This window comes from Pinus tabuliformis, chromosome 5_2, assembly GCF_031772625.1.
Source record: "Pinus tabuliformis cultivar Carrire ecotype Pingquan chromosome 5_2, CPIR1, whole genome shotgun sequence".
Classification (NCBI taxonomy): Eukaryota; Viridiplantae; Streptophyta; class Pinopsida; order Pinales; family Pinaceae; genus Pinus; species Pinus tabuliformis.
In genome coordinates, this window is record NC_142306.1 from 692334019 (window position 1) to 692348347 (window position 14329).

General features: G+C 37.5%; 1 pseudogene; it reads left to right on the forward strand.

The window, feature by feature from the left end:
• Window positions 1–7782: 7782 nt before the first annotated feature.
• On the forward strand, window positions 7783–8736 carry LOC149161006 (phosphatidylglycerophosphate phosphatase 1, chloroplastic/mitochondrial-like; annotated as a pseudogene).
• Window positions 8737–14329: the final 5593 nt, after the last annotated feature.

The following is a 14329-nucleotide window of genomic DNA, read 5'->3' on the forward strand; positions in this document are numbered from 1 at the left end:
CTGCAAAGTTTTGTTGCACTCTCAACAAAAAAAGTAGAGTATGTTGCTGCTACAGAGGCTATAAAGAAACGATTTGGTTACAAAGGTTTATGGATGAATTGGGTAAAAAGCAGGAGTTGGGCAAGTTATATAGTGACAGCCAAAGTGCCATACATCTTGCAAAGAACTTTGCATTTCATTCCAAGACTAAACATATATAGCTCAAGTACCATTTCATACAGTCAGCGTTGGAAGATGGACAGTTGAAGTTGGAAAAGATACACACTAGCCAGAATCCTGCAAATATGTTAACAAAAGTTGTAACCAGGGAGAAACTGAGAATTTGTTCAGTTTCAATTAGTCTTCAAGTATGATAAAGAAGATGAGAAACAACCAGGTCTAAAGTGGAATCATTGTCCATCAAATGAAGCGGCAGTGGAGTTTCTATAATCAGTCTCCAAGTGGGAGATTGTTGGGTGTGGAGCCTGATTATCTTCTATATTCAAAGGTATCGCCGCATTGGACCCTAGTTCGTAATGGGTTGGCAATGCCGCCCGTAAAATATTTGCTTTAGGGGGGGTCCACGGGGGGCTATGACCTTTGGGAGTCCTCCCCTAGCTGGGGGATCGAGGGCAGTGCCCCCGAAGCTAAGAATAGATGTAAAATTGCCTTGTAAAATGTTGTAATTTCGAAGTTAATATAGGTTGTTTATTAGGTAGAGATTTGACGGTAGAAGTTACCTTTAATTTAGGGTTTCTTGCCCTAGAAGGCAACCCCTCACTATATATGAGGGAATTTTATTGCATCTATGGATATCTGTATTCTGATTGAGGAAGAGAGAGGAGATTGAGAGCGAAGAGGGAATTATAGTGGATCTGTTGTAGGTTGTATCTCTTCAGTTTGCTCGATAATATAGAAAGAAGGACTGGCTGTTTCTCCATGGACGTAGCCCAAACTGGGTGAACCACGTATATCTGTGTCTCTCTTGTTTTATATGTTTTCTGTGTTTATATTTCTGCAATATTTTATGTGTTCCATTGCTCTGTAATATATAATTCTCTAACACCAGCCGCATTTTTATAGAATTTGCAATAAAATGATGTTGCCTTTGCACAAAGAAATTTTTGATCGAAATGCCCCCAGGTTGTCTCAAGAAGCCACATCATACTTCACTCGTTGGAAGTTGGTTTACAGAAGAGAATTTTATTTATGTCAGAGTATTTGGGAATCTTGTGGCTCCACACATTCTTCCCATTTATGTTCCCAATAAGCTTTTGGCTCGGGAAATTGCTTATCAAACCATAGGTCATGGTGTGACCAAGGCCTTGAAAGAGTCCAAAAAGGCCATTTGGCCACAATTTCCTATTCAATGTGGAGTATATTATTTAGACAATTACAATCACACTATCCTAGAAGTCAAACAAATAAAGGGCATGTAGTTCCCCACTATTCCTCCTAGACAGTATGACCCAAAAAGGTCATTTTTTATTTCACCACTCAGGTTAAAATAAGGCCAATTGCCCATGAAATTGATGAATTTGATGACTTGTTCGAGGCATGTGAATCATACAAAAAAGTGGAACATATAGCACAAGTTCGATTGGGCCTCGAGTATTTTTCCTTATTCTAAGAATATATAAACAACTATAGAAACTGCATTCGGAATGCCTGATTGCTTTATAGCCAGAGTTGCCTAGAGGGAAGTCTTTGCCACTGTCTATAAAGGAAACATAAAAGATGCCCACTACTACACTTTTATAGCAACAAACAGAAGAGCTCTTGTCTACTAGTGAGCTTGATAAAGTGTGGGATCAATTCAACAAAGAGATACATAGCACACAGGAGAAGGAAGTTCAGGATTCAGCTTCAATGGAGATAGATAAGACTCTAGAATCCAACAAGACAAAGTCTCTTGTGAATAGGTTGTCAAGTAAAATGATGAATAAAGAAGTTATCTTGGTAGTCCCTACCTCCTAGGTTGTTCTCAGAGTAGAAGAAATTCCACCTCTTGATATGGAACATTCTCAGGAACTTCTTCTTGGAAGCATCCGATTAGATGTGGTATGGAATGATTACCAAGCGAATTTTTCTGATGATTTAGCTAATCTATCACAATATGTGGGAGCCTATGCTACGAAGTTCAACAACTAGTTAAAGAGAAAGATGAAAAAATCTTGCAGTTAGAACAAACACTACTTAATTCAAGACATGGTATTGAGTAGGAGTGGCACCTTAAGTACTCAGAATACAGACTGATTTTAATCAATTGAAAGTTCAAAATGACGCTGATATTCAGAGCTGAAATGCACAAATTGACGATCTTCAACTTAAAATAACTCAGATATAGAAGGACACTGACATTGAAGAATTCATAAAATAAGTCGGAGAGATAAATGCTCTCCTTGCCCAACTGAAAGTGAACCTCTGTAACAAATTGAAGCTCATCAACGACCTATACAAAAAAATTGACTCATTAACTGATCAAATGTTTGAATTAAGAACATACTATGAAGATATCAATAGCAAGATTTCTGGATTCATTACTTCACAGGATAGCACTGAGGGAATGGAATCAAATATTCCTAGAATACAAGAGTCATACAAGGATCTCCTCTTCAAATATTTGGATATTAGATGAAAATAGGCTGAATAAGTAATCTACAGAGCAAGAGACCTTGTAGGCCAGGTTACCAAAACTATTAGAGAAAGTCCTGCAAGTGCTAATATTATTACTGAGTGCCCAAGAGAATGCCTGCCAGATACTCAAACACTCATAGAGTATTGGCATAATAAATCTAAGGAAAGAGAAGACAACATCAAGAAGTTATCCAAGTTAAATCTTGAATATCACCAACAGTTCTTGGTAAAGCCCTATGGTCAATGGTTAGTGATTCACAACCTTATTAATGCAACTTAATACATGCTTGCACATCTTTTGGATACCTTATTTGTGGGACAGATGTGGATCAGGCCAGCTCACCCCCCATAATTGAAACCAATGGAGGCTTCTTATAGGTTATGAGAGCAAATGGGAGAGTAGTCAACTTCCCATCTTTAATTTCTTAATAAAACTGAAACTATTTCTGTCTTTTTGTTTTTATTTTAAGGAGTGTTTGTTTTAACCTCCTCAACAAAATATGTATTTTATATTTTGAAAGTATAACTTTTATTTATAAATACCCTCTCATGTCTTTAGAGGAGGGGTTCATAATTTTTGTAAGAAGACTCATGGAACTTGCACTTTTGTACTTCTTTGATAATTTTAATAGAAAGTTTGGGCTAGAGATTGTCTTCTTCCATGAGTAGAGCAATGATCTTTGTGGTAATATTATCTTTGTATTGATGTTATGTTTTATGTTTGGAAATCAGTCAAATTTTATAACTGTTTTGTTATATGCAATATCATAATTCAATTAAGCATTGTTTCACTATTGAAAAGTGTATTAATTGTTACCTTTAGTTGTATGTATGAAACGATATAGTTTTCATGCGATATGCACTTAACAATTAAATTAATTAACTATTTAATTAATTTAATTATCTTTGCGTTTTAATTCTTTTAAATGTTTGATGATCTATGTTGTCTTTCATTTATAAAGAAATATTTATAAAATCGCATATGCAAAGTTAGTTATGTCCTGGGAATTAGATAGATAGATATAGATTTATTTTATTTTCATTTGTATTTATTCTATCAAATCACTTTCTCCTTATCTAGATCACACTTCAAACCCCGTAATATATTTTAATGGGAAACTGATCCCTTGATCCCCAGTCAAAACCACCATCCCAAATGGAAAAGGAACGTATTCAAGTTCCCGGCTGGGTGGTCTCCCCGATGTTGAGGCAAGGACATTTCAAGCCTTCAACACTTTTGGCGCTATAAGGAGTGCCCCAACTATGAATGGAAAAAAGAGTTGAACCTAAATTTAAAGGCCATTCCAAGAGTCACTCCCCCTCAAGATCACCTCCAACTTCTAGATCTTCATCTAAAACTCCTACTTCTAGATCAGAAGTTGAACAACCTTACAACCTTACACAACACTTTGTCTTGCTTCATCAAGTACACAAGCTTTAGTGTTTTTCATGCACAAAGGTAGCTTGTTCACTCGGACTTGGTCCAATTGCAGGCTGAGAAACTTCCCCTAGAAAATTGCGAAATTCTGGAGGGCACCCAGCCTTCCCTCCAAAAATTGTACAATCCTCTATGGCAGCCTATTGGGCTACAGGATTGCATAATCCTGCTAGTTAACACTCCTAGCAGGATTTGCACAAATTTCCCCAGCAGGGCTGCTCAGCCTAGAATTTGCGCAAATCTGGACAGTAGTCAATTGCTCTGCCTAGAAATTGTGCAATCCTCCTAGGCAGTTAGCCCAACTCCCAACAATAAATGCACATTTTTCTCAAGTAGTTGAGCAGTTGTATGCATGAGCATTCTGGTTGACCAGTTCCACTAGGGACCAAGGAAACTTGACTTGCATGCATGCATGACTGGTTCTTCCTAGAATAGAAAAGGCAACATGCAAAGGGCATCCCATGATTCAAGGAGCTATTTTTAACAGTCGAGGGTTACATGCAAAGATGTTTTAGAAGTTTCCCTCCAAGTGTCGCTTTCTCCTAGATTTGTGGCATGTGCGTCATGAGCCCAAACTTATTTATTTGTCGCATTAGAGCTCATTCTTTCACATTGATCCTAGAGCTCTAACATTCCACAACACATCCAGGACTCTTCGACACATCCGACTCAGCTATTCATGGGTAAGTGGTCTCAACTTGTCTTTTTCAGTATTTTTGTCACCTTTTGTGTATTCGCTTGTATGAGTGTTGTTTTCTTGATTTATTTGAACCTTACTGTCATTAACATGTATACTAGATTGTCCTAGCTCTATTTTAGTTTTCATTGCTATCTCAATGTTGTCGCATGCATGAAACTATTTTGCACGAATGTTCGCCCAACCATCAAACTGCTTCACCCACATGCATTTTGATCTATGTTGGAAATAATATTGAGAGGGGGGGTGAATCAGTATTATCAAGCAAAATATTCCCTTTTTCAAATTCAGACGATATACTCTACTTCAGTTAATTAAACCTGTGTATATACGCAACTATGTCGAAATAAAACCGCGCATACAATGCAAACTTGTAATTTACTTTATCTGTTGATTGTTAATCTGTGCATCAAAATCAATTAACCAGTAACCAGGAACAGTAAAAATAGAGCAGAAGACAATCACACACAAGAACACAAGATATAAGGTGGAAACCCAATGTGGGTGAAAACCACCTACTGCAATTCATCTCTATCTTCTTTTAATTAGAAACTTCTTTTTACAATTATACTGGTGCAGTCCTTTACCAGTACGCAGGCTACAACCTGCAGAGAGCTACAACCCTCTCTCGTTTTCCAGCTTCTCCTGGAAGGGAGCTACAACCCCCTTAGCTCTTGCACTAGCCAAGATACTAGTACGTAGGTGCTGGCCTACATAAGGCTACAACCTTCTCTTTCTTTCAAGGACCAAGTTTCATAAATTTTCAGACTGGATCCACAAATAACATCAATCAAACATCAAGAATTTCTGCATCAACCAATCACCTTTTCACCAATTAGCACTGAATCAATTAGGTACTTCTCTGACGACTGTACCCAGATCATAGTAATAGTAACCACACACCAATTCTGAACTCAGAACAGTGCAGCAATAAACAGAAGCAGCAAGATCACAACTCAAAATATATACGCTACTTTAATAGCCTGGAACCTGCGTGCATACGCTTCTGCGTATGGAACAACCTGTGCATACGTTGTTTTCCTTCACTTAACCAGCGCATATACGCGCCTTCGCTTCACTGAACCTGTGTACATATATATAAAGGATAATTCGCTCTTTCAGATATAAATAACCCAGATTGTCAGTTTTATAGATCAAGCAAGCGCCACAAATAACAGATCAAAATCATACAAAGATACCATCATTCAAGCTTAAATATTATGATCCATCAATAGAACTTATCCTTCTCTTTGCGCTAAGGTTCCTCCTTCATTCAGATCCAGATCTACACCATAACCCAATTACCAGTATTCCAGATCTAGCACTTTATTAGATATTCAATCATAATTCAGATGATGTTTGCCACTTGATCTCCTTCCTCTTTTATAATTTTAGGCCTTCCACAATACCACGGTCCAAAACCATAATAAAAAATACCAAGGACCCAATACCTGGGGTCAACACTTCTGGCAAGATACCATGGTCCAAAACCATAGGTTCAAATACCGAGGACTAACTACCACGGACCAAAAGTAAGTTCTCCAACATATACGTGCTTTTCCTTGCATGAAAGTGCGTGTATATGCATACGCGCCTTTGAAATGTCTAACCCGCATGTATACCCGTCTTCGTCTAGATTAACCTGTCTATATGTCTTTTCCTTCATTCTGATAACCTGAACTGAGATCTATTACCAAAGAGAGTTGCCATCAAGGACAACACCTGTGCCATAGCTCCAAACCTGTGCCATAATGCCAACAATCTATTTATTGAATCTTTAATTCATGTTTTTCATGCACTATCAATCAACACTTAGTGTGGCCATGCATTCACTGTCTTATTTGATTTCGGTTGCCCGTCGGCCAGCCGGGCCAACCTTGGCCTGGACTCTACCTAACTGAGACTGCATTGCACAATCTAGGGAAGGAAGGCTCTTCCTTCCTCTCCAAAAAAGCAGATTTTTCCCCAGCACTGACCTCGAGGACTATTTTTCACATTTCTGGAGGACATTGACTTCTGGCCTAGGAAATTTTGCAAATCTGTCCCTGGGCCTGCACTGCTTCCCAGCTGGAATTGCGCATTGCGCAATCCCAACAGCTAGTAGCCATTCTGGATTGTGCATTACGCAAATCCAACGGTGAGTCCTACCTCCCAGACAGCCTAGACTACCTTTTGCATAGTTTTGGCATTTAGTCACCCAGCCTCCCAGAAGAAATTTCGCAATATTTCTCATCAGTTTCTCAGGAATGTGTTGTGTCATTCCCTGGAATTTGCTTTGTTTTCACGGACAAATTTCTTGCCATGCATGTTTCTTGTCTCTAGATCTCTTAGGTGTTCATCTATCTCAATGTCTTCCTAGAGAATAGGATCTCAGGACACTAATGCAAATGCAGTTGGAGTAGTAGTTGAGCAAATGTCCTCTAGTCTGCTGATCTATGAAGATACAAAGTTGTATCTAGACAAGGACATCAAACTGAAGTGGCAAGAGGTCAATAAAACATTTGTAGGAACTTTTTGGGAACACATCGAAGACCATCAGGTGTACATGAACATTCACAAGTCCAGCTTGTACCAGATTGCACCCAGATATCCCATGTTCCCATGCACGGACATGATACACTGTGTTGGGTCTCCATTTTGTGTTATTTTTATTTATTTCTCTCATGTTGTCGATTGGATAAATGATTATTTTCGAAGAGCATTTGTTACTTCTTTATTTTAACAGGATTAAAATAACATTAATGATAGTTTAATTAAGGTTTGTATGTTGCAGGATTAAAACCGGTTTGATTATACTTTGGGACGTGCCTGCACCATTTCACTTACCTGCCTGCACCATGTAATGGATTCCTACACCACTTACCTGCTTTCACTCTGAAGATTCCTAGACTGGACACACATTCTTTGTCCCTATACTCGAACCCTCCATTCATTGGGATCGAATGGTATCAGCTATTGACTTGTATGATTTTTTTCCATGTCTTGCTATGGCACATATGGTATCAAAACATATAGTCTTGCCATAAGAATAATGTGTGCTTGTCTATTACAATCTCTAATGAACCATCCCAGCAATTGGCCTTTCAACAAGCCAATGAATTCAAAGGTTTGGCTTGGCATTGACAAGTATTTTGAGATTATCAAGAAGCCCATGGATTTGGGAACATTAAGGTCCAAGTTAAGAAACAATCAATATTCTACCCCACTGGGATTTTGCAATGATGTTAAATTGACATTTGACAATGCAATTACGTTTAATCCTCCTGGCCATGAAGTTTACAACATGGCTGAAGAGTTGTATGATATGTTATTTTTTGAATGGAAGTCCATTGCAGTAAAAATGTTGAAAGAACTTAATAGTTTAGGTCAGAGGTTTAATTCCGTGGGCATTGTGTCGAGCCTGAGAGTTATATTTAGGGAGCAACATTTGACTCTGCCGCATTTAAATGTCCCAAATATAAGGTGGGTCAACTGGAAAGAGTTGAAGGAGAAAGGATTTCAGGGGATTGTGTTAAATAAAGACAATACACTGGCGACCCCTTATGTGCCCTATCATTGGCCCACCATTGCAGATTCTCTAGAGGATTGTAAATCTATATTTCAAGGGAGGATTGCTCTGCTTAGAAATTCTATTGGGCTTTATTAATATAATCCTGATGGTTCAGAAGCAAAAGCTTTGGAGGAGTTTGTTGGGATACCATTTATAAGACATGGATCAAAGAAGCCATCTGTAATAGCAAAAGAAATTGAAAAATACTTCAGTTATGATCCATCATTACTTGTGATGGTTGGTGATTACCATTTTATAGATATTTTTTATGGTAATAGGAATGGTTTTATAACTATACTAACAGAGCCTTTAAATCTCGCTAGGGAGCCTTTCTTTGTATCCATTATGACTGAATCTTCCAGCACCATATCTGAAGGCCACAAGGTATGTAGTAGTGACTGGGAAAGTCATTACACAGAATTGAAGGAAAGTTGAATCTCACACTCCAGCAACAACTACTCTAGGAAAAGAGGAACGATTCACCAAAATCATTCCCTCTTTCGACACTCAGTTTCAAGCTAATTCTTATTTCGACAAATTGCTAAAACTCATAATTTTCTATATTTTAATTGGCTGAATTAAAAGGCCCAGTTTGTAATTCGATGTTATTTAAGAGATTTCCAGGAGCAAGAACAATTAATGAATTAATTAGAAAATTAGACAATAAGGAAGTAAATCTATCGAGTTAGGGACAGTGCGCATGAGAAGAAGGCATAGAACAGAAGACGAGATGTCTCAATGTAGCCTCATGCAATTCATAACTAGTGGATCACTCCTCTTTTCTTGTTGGAGCTGAGCATTGTCTGCTTGATGTGAAGATTGTTTTTCAAGAATTAATTGAAGCAATTTTCATCTATATACTGTCAATTTATTTATTGCATCTAATGATTATGACTATTGTGTGAACCAACTTAATCGAGGGTGTTAGCTAGCTGGGTTGGCCACCACACCAGCTCGCCACCACTCTTCATTTCTTAAATTTATTAGCATTAAAATTTTCATTTACTGTGTGAAGTTTATTTAATAATTTATAGTCTCTTTCCTTCTCCAAATTGATGTTATTTAATTTGTTGCAATGTTTTCCTTTCAGCTCTAAACTTATTTGATTTGCCGCAATAAGAAATTGTTCCTGTACTTGAGATTTTTTCTTACACTTGGGATATCTCTTCATATCAAATTGTTTCCCTCCAGTTGTTCTTATTTACAAGATTGGCTTATGCGTTGATGAGTTGTAACTTATTTATATTCCAGAACATGAAAACGATGTGAGTGATTATGGTTTTGAGGTACTAACATATTCATTCAATCTATGTTTACAAAAACCATATATTACTTGTATGTCGCAGAGCCGATATTAATGAAAGCAAATTGCTTCATGCTGAAACAATATTATTTACTTTCCATTAAACTTCTGGATAGTTCTCCATGATTGATTTTTAGGGACAAGGAAGGCAAGATTCATATTAATTCAATTTCTTTCAGAAGTTATTTACGCAGTAGATTTACTTGTCGATGCTTTCACACTGAATTAGTACAAGCAGAATTAGTACAGACAGAATGATTTTGAATTTCTTTTGAATTCCTTCTGGTATTTACAGTCTCTTGATATTGTGTCGACACTGTTTGGTTTCCAGTTATGATTTCCTTTATGAATTTCCTTTCTCATTGTTAATTTCCTTTTTTTTCCCACATGATTTAATATTTTGGATTGGTGTTTTCTCAAATTCTCTTTTAGTGCAGGATTTCATTTATTGATGAGATTAATACACAAGATAGACTAGCATTTGTTTTGCAGGTTTCCAGGGGCTTTCTCTATCATTTCCAGTGTTGCATCTCGAAGTTCACGAACTATCGAGATTGACAAATTAAATTTTGGTACATTTGTAGACCCTATATTGCACCCAAAATTTTGGTGTTGTTGCCGAGGAGGCGCTCAGGGGATTGACCTTGGTGATCTGCCACATTTGCTTTTTTCCTTCACCTAGTTTCTCTTGCAATTTTATGTTCTTTGAATTTATTTCTTTCCTGCACTGTTGCTTTAAGTTTTCTAATTTTCTTTGATGTTGAAGGAACTCCCCAGCATATATATATATATATATATATATATATATATATATATATATATATATATATATAGATATATCTGTATATATATATAGATATATATATATGTATATGTATGTATGTATATATATATATATATATATATATATATATATATATATATATACATACCATACATCTACTAATGAATGTACTAGTTGGCTTGTTAAAAATGGGAAAATGGTATTTTGGGGAATCATCTAATGAGGAATTTTTATGCTGCTACAGAGACATATAATTCATCCAATGAAGAATTAACAATTGAAAATTTTAATATTTTGATTGAACATAAAAATGATATTATTAAATATTTGATTTCTAAATTGGATGATTTGCAGGAAGAGTGGGACCAGGATGAAAACCCACCACTTATCTTTTGCGTCAACTGTAGAAAGAAACACATCCTTGGAAAGTGTCCACTTAGTAGCTGTTGATGCCCCGAAAATCGTTGTATCAACATTGGGGGATAACCACCCGGTCCGGACCTTAGTACAACACCTTTTCCGTTTGGAATGGTGGCTCCGACTGGGGGTAATGGGACCAGTTTCCCAGTAAATGGATAAACGGGATAAGTGAATGATTGGTTAACTAATCATATGATAGGCGAATAACTTAATCTATTGACGAAATGAAAGAACTACTGCTAATCCCGGGAACTATTGTACTTTCAAAGTGTAGCGCTTGATGATCTATGTTTATAAACAGGCATGTAGATGACTCTATTCAATAAACATGGACTTTTATTCATTCAGAATTACCCTGCTTAAATCGTTAAACAAAGGATTAGCGCAATATTGCTACACTATTTATATCATCGACACATATATGATCAAAGGAAAGGCATCCCATAAACATCCAATAGTGGAAGGAATACAGAAATGCTATCAAAACACATACATATATTCGATAATAGCAAAGGTAATCAAATAACAATTCATATGAAAAGAATGGATTCAGACATAGATAATAGTACCATATGAGCTGCTAAACACTCCCAATATCAATCGCTATCTGAGATTCTTCCTTCAACGCAGAAATACTTTCAAACAAAAACAGTAGTGCACATTTGCATAAAAGCTTCCTTGTCAAAATTAGAATAACTGGTCCAGTTTTATAAAAGAATATGGCTGAAGCACAATAGTGCAACTTCAGTCTTTTAGTCAAGTACAAAAATTGACGACCCTTTCTAAAAACATGAAAGGGTCTATAAATACCTAATTAAGCTAACTATCTATGAAATTGAAATCCTACTTAATTGGTATCAATTGATTTTGATAATATTTTCCTCAGCAATCTGGCAGGCGACGGCATGAATCATCAAGTAGGTTGTTTGCCTTTAAATCTGAGCTGACTTATCGCAAGCGTCGGCTCCACTTCGGGTGGTTTGTTGAGGCGAGAGCTGAGCTGGGCGTCATAGGTGGCATCCTGAATATCAGGGATAATATACCCGATTACATCTGTAAGGCACTTGAGGGCGGATCTCTGAGTGTGTGGTTTTACCAAGAAGAACCAATAGGTGTCCCACGTTAAACTGTTAATTCCAACAATTAATCTTCCCTTTTCCTCTAGATCAGGATAACATGACTGCTCCAATGTTTTCATCACTGTCCATTTTCCTGGTGTGCATTGGGAAATCATGTTTAACAAGTAGAGAGTGTTATTAACTAATTCAACCAAATTGCTTGAAGTTGATTTGCATCTTGAAACTGCCCTCTCTGCTTTCATTAACTGGGACTGCCATTCTATAAATAGTATATCTTTATGTGACTCTAAAATTCTTGGTAAATTCGCCGCTTGTCCTTGATTAGAATCTTGCCAGTCAAGAAATGCCGCTATCAGTTTTTCAACTTGATCCAATTCCGTCCTAGCCTTTTCTACTTTGTCACTTATGGATGTCATTAACTCACATAGTGGCTCTGCCTGGGCGATTTGTTGACATAGAAGCTTAATTTGGGCTATCAATGCAGTATTTATCTGTAGTGCTTCTATTCTGAATTTAGTTACTTGTGGAACGCCCTTTGTTTTCTCGAGCTATGCTGATAATTGAGCAATTTGCTCATCTTTTGTTTTTAGCATTTTCTCATTTGCTGCCTTCAATTGTGCCAAGGCCTCTAATAATTCTTTCTGCTTTTCGATTGCATTGTGGTCAATCCTTTGTTTTTCCGCCTGCAATTGTTGAGTTAGTTGATTGTTTACTTGCTATTGCGTCAACAATTGCTGTTCTGCCTGCTCCGCTTTCTGCTTTGCTTCAGTTAGCTGTGCCTGTAATAAGAATATTTCCTGGTCTTTTGTTTTCAGTAAAAGACTCACCTCCGATGCCTTATCTATTGTTGCTGCCGAATAGGCTCCAGCATATTGTGACAGTTTTGTCAGGTCATCAGAGGGGTCAAATTCCTCCTTCCAAACCACATTGCCCGTGACCGTCTGTTCTGGGAAAAGAGAAGGTTGATCAGTCCTTCTTCTTTTCCTCTGTCGTTTTACTACACCTTTATGTCTTGGGCTGTAGAAGACATCCAAGGGAGGAATCTCTTCTACTTACAAAATGATTTGATCGGAGGGGTCCTTCGGTATTATATCTACTTCTTTTGAAATGCGTGGGCTGCTGGTTCCACTTAGAACCTGTTGTGAAGTGGTTTCCTGTGTGTCTGCTGCTTTAGAAGTTTCAGTGTTGTTGGAACACTCCAGACTACTGATAATAGAATCAAATTGCTGCCATTCCTGGAGCAATTTAGGATCGATATGAGTATCCACATTTATTTCAATGTTGGTCTATTTTTTCTCTTTAGTTTGGGTCTCTTCCCGCACTTTCTCCTGCTCTTTCTCCTACTCTTTCTCCTGAGTTTCCTCCTGTGGCTTCTCTTGTTCTTTTGTTGTAACCGGAGGTTCCTTTGACTGTTGTCGTTCAGGCTCGCTTGACGATATTGTTGGGGTTGTTGCTAACAGATCTAGAGGCAGAGTTTGCAACCTCTATTCTCTAAGTCTGTTAAATTCAATCAACCCTTCATCTTGATATTTCATTCTGGCAAATGCCTTAACCTGCATTATTGACTCAGCTGAGGAGAACAGGTCGTCAAACATATCTTCTTTATGATCAAATTTTGACAATTTGGCCTGTTCGAGTGCATTATAGGCGACTTTGTTGGGATCAAATTGCCTATTAGGGAGAGTTGCTACAGTTAATGATTTCATTTTAGTAGCTTCTTTCTCTGCATGTTTGAGATCATGCAAGGTATAAACACCGCATCTCAAAGGAAAAGAGGGCCAGCCCTGTTTTTTATTTTTCTTGAGAGTCTGTGTAACACTCTCAGCAATGATTTGGTAAGCTATTTCCCTCGCCAGCAGTTTATCAGGTATGTACAAAGGAAGGATGTGAGGTTCGGCTTGGCTGCCGAAAACTCTTATATAAGTGAACTTCTCCTCCCCGAACCATCTTCCTACCAATGTTAAGTCAATTCCAGCTTGGTAGGAAATCTTGGGAGCAGGTTTATCAAAAATAGAATAATGAATAGGTAACATAAAGCCATTGCAGACTTGGTATAAATGGTGCTTATACGAGCATTTCCACAATTTTTGATGGTATATGTGAATCGGCATGGGGTCTTGTGGCGTCCACCTCCAGCCGAGCACAGGAAATTCAGAGTTAAAACACAAGGTGTCTAAAATATAGGCACTGTAATAGAATGGGGGAATTACCCTTTCAGTAACGCAGGTCTTATTTCTAAACTCAAGAATAGCTGTTGCTAGTTTATCTGAGAGAATAGTGGCCCAATCCATTATTTCACTGTTGCATGCCGCTTCCATCAAGGGAACCATTTCTATAGTGAAATTAGAAGAGTCGTGCAACCCCCACAATCTACACATCATTATTCCAGCATAACAAGAAGGAGAACATAGGGAATCAACCGAGTACTTACCGGAAGATTCA